Source organism: Nycticebus coucang, chromosome 15 (genome assembly GCF_027406575.1).
Source record: "Nycticebus coucang isolate mNycCou1 chromosome 15, mNycCou1.pri, whole genome shotgun sequence".
In the NCBI taxonomy this organism is placed as follows: Eukaryota; Metazoa; Chordata; class Mammalia; order Primates; family Lorisidae; genus Nycticebus; species Nycticebus coucang.
The window spans coordinates 12,983,348-12,991,012 of NC_069794.1; positions in this window are offsets into that span (position 1 = coordinate 12,983,348).

Genomic DNA, 7,665 nt, shown 5'->3' on the forward strand with positions numbered 1-7,665 from the left:
AGAGCAAGCCCTCACTAGAAGCTGAATCTGCTGGCACCTTGACCTTGGACTTCCCGTCCTCTAAAAATGAGCAATAAGCAATAAATTTCTATTATTTATAAATTGCCTGGTCTAAGGTATTTTGTTATAGCAACCCAGACTAAGACACATGTAAATTCCATATGTGCTTTGCAGAGTTTTAATTCATACTGAATTTTCCAGGAATACAATTATACTATTTTTGTTGTTATTTAGAACTTAATCAAGATTGTTCATCAATTCAAAAAAACCTCACCACCTACAGCAACCCTACTGTCTGTATCTGAGTCACCTAAATAAATAAAACAGTCGGTTCATGTTTTTATTTATGGCTGGTACATACATAAAATTAAATAAAACAATCAGGGCCTGTTTTTATTTATGGCTGGTAACTGTATACATTTTGTAAAAATGTGTAAATGTTGTCCTTATTTTAAAAAATACTACATATAATTTAAGTATTAAGAAATAGCGTGAAGGGCGGCGCCTGTGGCTCAGTGAGTAGGGCGCCGGGCCCCATATGCCGAGGGTGGCGGGTTCAAACCCAGCCCCGGCCAAACTGCAACAAAAAAATAGCCGGGTGCTGTGGCGGGCGCCTGTAGTCCCAGCTACTCGGGAGGCTGAGGCAAGAGAATCGCTTAAGCCCAGGAGCTGGAGGTTGCTGTGAGCTGTGTGATGCCCCGGCACTCTACCAAGGGCCATAAAGTGAGACTCTGTCTCTACAAAAAAAAATAATAAGTAAAAATAAAAAATAAAATAAAAAAGAAATAGCGTGAAGAATATTCATGTGGGTGTTTGTATGTATCCATATGATAAGACATTTTTTCTAATTCATTTAAGAGATGAACCCATCAAGATTAAGACACAGAATTGGCAAAAATAGACACTTTAGAGATTTAAGGCAAGTTAGAAAACTATGGTATTATCCTTGAAATCTGTTTTGAAGTCTAATCTGAAAGATGTAAAGTAACATTTCTTATAAAATAGCATAAATGATAACATTTGTGGTAATTAAACAATATTGGGGAAAAGTTAATTTTACCAGCCATATGAGGTCATTATGATAGCAAGAAATTTAAGTATTTTCCTGTATTCTTTTGAGTAATGATATTATATGTAGAAAAACCTATGTGAAATCCAAAGAGATAGAAAATCAGCTATGAAATGATAATGTGGTCAGAAGACTTTTTATTGCTAGTGAATATAATATTCTGTATGATAATGAAACTTTGCTGATTACAAATGCATGATTCATACATAATGAAAACATTAAGTGGAAAATTTATTTCCAGATATACAGACAATGGATACTAAGAGTTATCAGAATTTGAAACTCTTAAAAATTGTGGCACAGGAAAACTTTATTTGTTTTTCCAGTGTCATTGTGCAACAGATGGAGGGGTAAATATAGTCAGCTGGTAATGTGGGTTTATAAACAACTGAAAAGTTGCAATAGCCATGTGAGCAATACATTGAATTATTCACTGACAACCTTAGTTACCAGAAATCTTAATGAAACACCCACAATTTAATGTTATCAGTGCTATTAATACAATTTAAAATTAATGCCTTGGGCGGCGCCTGTGGCTCAGTCGGTAAGGCGCCGGCCCCATATACCGAGGGTGGTGGGTTCAAACCCGGCCCCGGCCAAACTGCAACCAAAAAATAGCCGGGCGTTGTGGCGGGCGCCTGTAGTCCCAGCTACTCGGGAGGCTGAGGCAAGAGAATCGCTTAAGCCCAGGAGTTGGAGGTTGCTGTGAGCTGTGTGAGGCCACGGCACTCTACCGAGGGCCATAAAGTGAGACTCTGTCTCTACAAAAAAAAAAAATAAATAAAATTAATGCCTTGAGTAAGAGATTATTTTATAACCTTTGTAACAACTGTGAAAAGGAGTTTGTCTCAACCTACATATGAAATAAGATGGCACTCCAAAACAAATTGTTTTAAAATATTTTATTTTTTCTTTAACACTAATGGCCAATTTGTATTTCAATAAAAGAGAAATAGTGTTTAAGAAGAACTCACACCATTTTCCTCTGCTCCCACACCAACACAACAATCAACACAGACACAAGATTTCCATAACCTAATGTGGGGAGGGGGTTTCTCCCCACCACCAAGCCATCAGTTCTGCAGCAGACACCAGCTGGACGTCCTTCAGTTCAGTTCTGATACTGCCTACCTGGAGATAGCATCAGATCCCACTGGTTGAGGGCTCAGTCCCCAAGACTTCCCGCCTGCCCACCCCCAAGATCAGTTGCAAGTCTGGGCCTCCAGAACTTCTGACTGACTGGCTGGGTTTCCTATAGCCGCCTCTTTGGGTTCAATTAATTTGTGGGAGTAGCTGACAGAACTCACGGAAACTCTTATGTTTACTGGTTTATCACAAAGAATATCAGAAAGGTTACAGATGAAGAGATGGTAGATCAAGGCCCAGGGGAAGGGGGCAGAGCTTCCGTGCGCTCCCTGGGTGCGCCACCCTCCAGGAAATGCCACAAGTTCAGCTGTCCAAAAGCTCTCCAGACCGTCCTGTGCGCCTTTTGTGCAGATTTCACTGGATAGGCATGATGGAAGCGTGGACAACTGTGTCAACATGTGACTGGACAAAAAGGGTCTGATCTAAACCAGCGAGGCCTGTCTGTTCAGATTCTTCCTGGCCTCTCTGTGCATCATTCCTTCCTTGAGGGCAGGGGAAAGCATCCTCTCTGGAATGAGGGTCTCATGACCCACAATCAGATTAGCACCCTGTCTTGGTCTTCCTGGTAACTAGCCCCCATCCTGCAGCTGCCCCGGGGGCTGCTACCCATCAGTCAGTCATTAGCTACAAAAAGACACAACTTTGGAGATTCCAAGGATTCTAGGCGTTGTCTGCCAGGAAATGGAGATGAAGACCAAATATACATTACACAGCATCAAACAAATACTGATAACAAAGTAGAGTGGAACCTCTATAAATTGATCACCGAAGAGACTGTAACAAATCGGTCAATATAAGGAGGTGTTCAACGTTAGGTGCTGTACTAATACATACATGTGGTGCATGTCCATTCTATGAAAATTGGGTCAACCTAAGGAGGTGGTCAGTGTAGGGAGGGTGTCAACTATGGAGGTTCTACTGTATTATAAATGACTGGACATATATTTCACATACATCAAATATATTAAATGAAGTTCTTAAGCTTTAAGCAAGCAAGATTGTTATTATTAAAGAAGAAAAATTTACCCTAAGACTTTTCGACCTTTATACATTGTAAGAGAAGCTTACTTGCCCAGAATTTTCACAGTTCCATGACCTGTAGCAGGTAAGACTAGTTGTAGGGATACTCATTTGAAACCATTTTGCTAATTTTAATGCTATTTAAAAATTAGCATTAGCTCTAAAATAATAATTAGCTCTAACAATCAGTATGGATTTATAATATCAGATTAGGTCATTAAACCACTTGAAAATGATGAAACACATTAGCCAATGTTTTCTACAAGTGTTGAACTAAAAAATTATTCAAGATACAAAAGAATTATTTAATCCACTTTTAAAAGTTTTAGATTCTATTAAGTCTTTCAATTATCCTGGGAGCTACATCATTTATTATAACATTTCCAGCTGCATATCTTAAAGGATTTCAGTGCAATGGAACAATCACTGCCAAAGAAACAAAATGTCACAGAACGTTGGAGATCCTCTTTGACAGAATTGGAACCTCATTAAATTTCATCAATCATGCTTTTAAAAACATTTCATTTTATTGCCATCTGTTCCTATTTGGGTCTCACCAGAAGCAGACTCTGAGACAAAGTTTCAGGTACAAGTAGTTTGGGTAACGTTCCTAGGAAACGTCAGGTGGAGGATGAAGAAGTGAGGCAGGGAAGGAAAGCGTGGAAGCCAATTAAGATGAATTCTCAAACAAATTAGCACTGTGGGCAACTGGACCTTGATCCCTTGGGAAAAGCCTGGGAACCTGTGCCTCGGCGTCAGCCCACCGCAGGGTAAGGGACCGGCGGATGGGTCCACTGACTCCCATTTGTTACTGAGGCTACTCTCGAGCAGTGGCAATTCCTTCCCCGCCACCACGCGCAGCCTGCCAAGTGACTAAGCAGGAAGGCCCAGCCTGCAGCCAAGAGCTGCCCCGGGAGCTGGGCCAGGCCTGGCTGAGTCTCAGGTGTGGGGCGGGGCGGGGCTGGGCAGCATCTTCCCCACCGTCCTGTTCAGGTTGCTCACGCTTATTACACGTGGAAATTATGATGTGGATTTTGTAGGGGTGGGGCTGCCTCTTTTATTTTTCAGTCTTCCTCCAGTAAGGAAAATGCACCTTAGTAAGAAGTCCCCCCCACCATTCCTCTGGAGCTTTTTCTTTTTCTGATTCACCTCTGTTTCCCCTCCCATATCAAAGGATGTGGTCTCTGGGGTCGTTTTAAGTTCTGGAGATGGAGCGTTGGCCCTCCTCACCTGTGCTTTCAGAACAGGAGGTAGGTTTTTAGTGAAACTTCATCACTGTCCCTTTAAAACACGGGGAAGTATTTTCAAGCTGTTCACACACAGCGCATCACATTTGCGAAACTATTATCCTTTCTTTTTTTTTTTATTAAATCATAACTGTATACAATGATATGATTATGGGGCATCATCCACTCAGCTCTGCTCCTTGTTAGAGGCTCAAAGTTACTTCTCACCTCACCGTAAACAGTGCCTGTTGGTACCAGCCCTGTACTTACTGATCCCACCTTAGTTTTCATTCTGCTGTGCATCAAACTTCAGCTTTCTCATTTTTTTATGCATCTCCTGTGCCATGGCTTCCGACCTTCTTACGTGTCCCAAATACGTATGTTGATAGGTGGATGCAGGCATTATGTCCCCAGCTTCATCGTGCCCGGACACCTGCAGATCAAAAGATACATCATTGTTCCTTTGTTTCTCCTTTATATCAAAGTAAGGGTGCTACAGTGATCATTAAAATGACATATAGAACATTTTTCCTTGGGTTTCACTCAGGATGTTAAAAGCAGAACTACATAATATTTGTTATAAACTACAGGAGGTGAGTCTCCTGGGATTGAGAACCGTTAGACCAGATGTGTGGCATTGAGGCCATGCACATAAATGACAAAATACTGAGTGTCCCAAAGGTTGACCCTAAATTGGGAAAATGTAGCCAAATGTACTTTTATTTACAAAATATTCATTACAAAATTTTTCAAAGAGGTGGCCAACATGTAAATATCTTGTAAAATTTTGTAATGAATAGTTTGTAAATAAAGGTACATTTAGTACAATTTCCCATTTTCCCCGCATATGGCAAATTTTGGGTGACCTTTGAGATACCCCTATAATGGGCTTCTGAACAGTGTAATGTGACTTTAAGACAATGCAATCATAGATAATCTTCAAACTTAAAAATCAGATTTGTAAGGTGATGCCTGTGGCTCAGTGAGTAGGGTGCCGGCCCCATATACTGAGGGTGGCGGGTTCAAACCCAGCCCCAGCCAAACTGCAACAAAAAATAGCCAGGTGTTGTGGCGGGCAACTGTAGTCCCAGCTACTCGGGAGGCTGAGGCAAAAGAATTGCCTAAGCCCAAGAGCTGGAGGTTGCTGTGAGCTGTGACAGCACAGCACTCTACTGAGGGCAACAAAGTGCGACTCTGTCTCTAAGAAAAAAAAATCAGACTTGTAAAACTTTTTTTTATACAGTATCATGTTTTTAGATATATGACTTAGCAATAGGGGATGCAGCAGCTTTTAATTATCTTGCTCTGGCTATGTAGCCATATTCTATAATACTAACCACTGGTTAGAACATTTATGTTTGAACACAAATGGGATGATTCTTTTCCTTATCCATTTTTCTTTCCCAAAGGTAATTTCATCCAGTGGACAAGATCTTGTGCCTTGTCTCACTGCATAGTAAGAGTGGGACGGACTCACGCTCCAAGCCGTACAGCATTCTGTCAATACCACCACTTGGTTACTAACCCATCCATGCTGTTTGAATAAATTGAAAACTAGTTATAAAAGGGATATTGGGTTTAATGATATTCTTTTGTGTTCCCCAAAAGTCAACCTTGAGATAAGGATTTGGATGCATATCCCACCTCTCTAAGAGGAACTAGGAAAGTGAGATAGGGAAATATCAACTGTGGGCACCAGGAATTAAATCCTAGTAGAGACGCTCTAGAAGACAAACCTCAACGCTGTCTTACTGATGGGCAAGGATGCCAGGCTATTTGTCTACCAACTCGCTTCCCTCATTGTTTGAGGGATTCTCCTGGGGGTTATAAACCTCCTGCACTTTCAGCCTGCTCCATGCTCAGGCTGAGCACACTCCTGCATCCAGAGAAAACCATCCAGAGGCAGACTCCTGTATGAGCACTGTCTATTGAAGCTCTGCTGACCTTCTCATTGTCTACTGACCTTCACAGTGAGCAAAGAAGACTAGAAACAGCAGCAGCATCTTCTTCTGGTGGAAAGAAGGAAGTGAAGCCAAATTGCCTGTTCCCCTGGTCTCAGGCAGGACATTTTTGTGGGACTAGCATTTCCTTTTTTTGTTTTCTTTGTTTTTTTGAGACTGGGTCTCACTCTGTCACCCAGACTGGAGTACAGTGGCCTGATCATAGTTCACTGCAGCTTCAAATTCCTGCCCTCAAGGGATCTTCCTGCCTCAGCTTCTCAAATAGCTGGTACTACAGGTGCACACCACTACACCTGCCTGATTTTTGTTTTGTTTTGGTTTTTAGAGACAGAGTCTTGCTATGTTGCCCAGGCTAGCTTTGAACTCCTAGCCTTAAGTAATCCTCCTGCTTTGGCCTCCCAAAGTGGTGGGATTACAGGTGAGAGCCATCATGTCTGGCTATTCTTCTTGATATGGCAATGGATTGGTGCCATGTAATGACTCCTCTTGACATGGCTGTCCTTGGCTGCCATTGCCAAGATAAAAATTGGATCTCAGGCACCATCAGAACAGAAAGAATATGCCAAACATAACAATCTTATCCCTGACCAGCATGTGCCACTCACACAACTGCCCCACCATCTCTAGTCCATAGAGTAAGGCCAATGTCCACAGATAATCTGTCCCCCAAGACTGGTTCAACTGGAGAGGGAACTTATCTCTCACTGGCTTACTTTTAAGACCTATTCTGAAATGCAAGATCAAAAGTCCTTATTAGCTCAGATGTTTAATCCTGCTTGTACATACATGTCTGTGCTACTTACTCACTGGTAGCACACTACCATTAACATAATGTTAACTTATGCCTTTGAACTTTTATTTCTCTTTCCCAAGGTGAAAAATCTTGTCTAAGAAATTCCTCATAGCATTTATTCTTATTGTTGGCAAAATATATTATTGTAAATCTATAGAAATTCAATTTAAATATGCATACTATGGCAGTTAATGAAAAAAGAACACATAAAAATATTTTCTAAATTTCAGAAAATAAGCTGGAAATACAAAGTAAAATACTAAGAAGTGACCATCATGTGCCACTTAATTTTGCTTATTGATCTTGCTTTTTTATTTTTTGTAGAAAACTGAGCGCGGTGCCTGTGGCTCAAGGAGTAGGGCACCAGTCCCATATGCCGGAGGTGGTGGGTTCAAACCCAGCCCCGGCCAAAAACCAAAAAAAAAAAAAAAAAAAAAAAAAGAAAGAAAA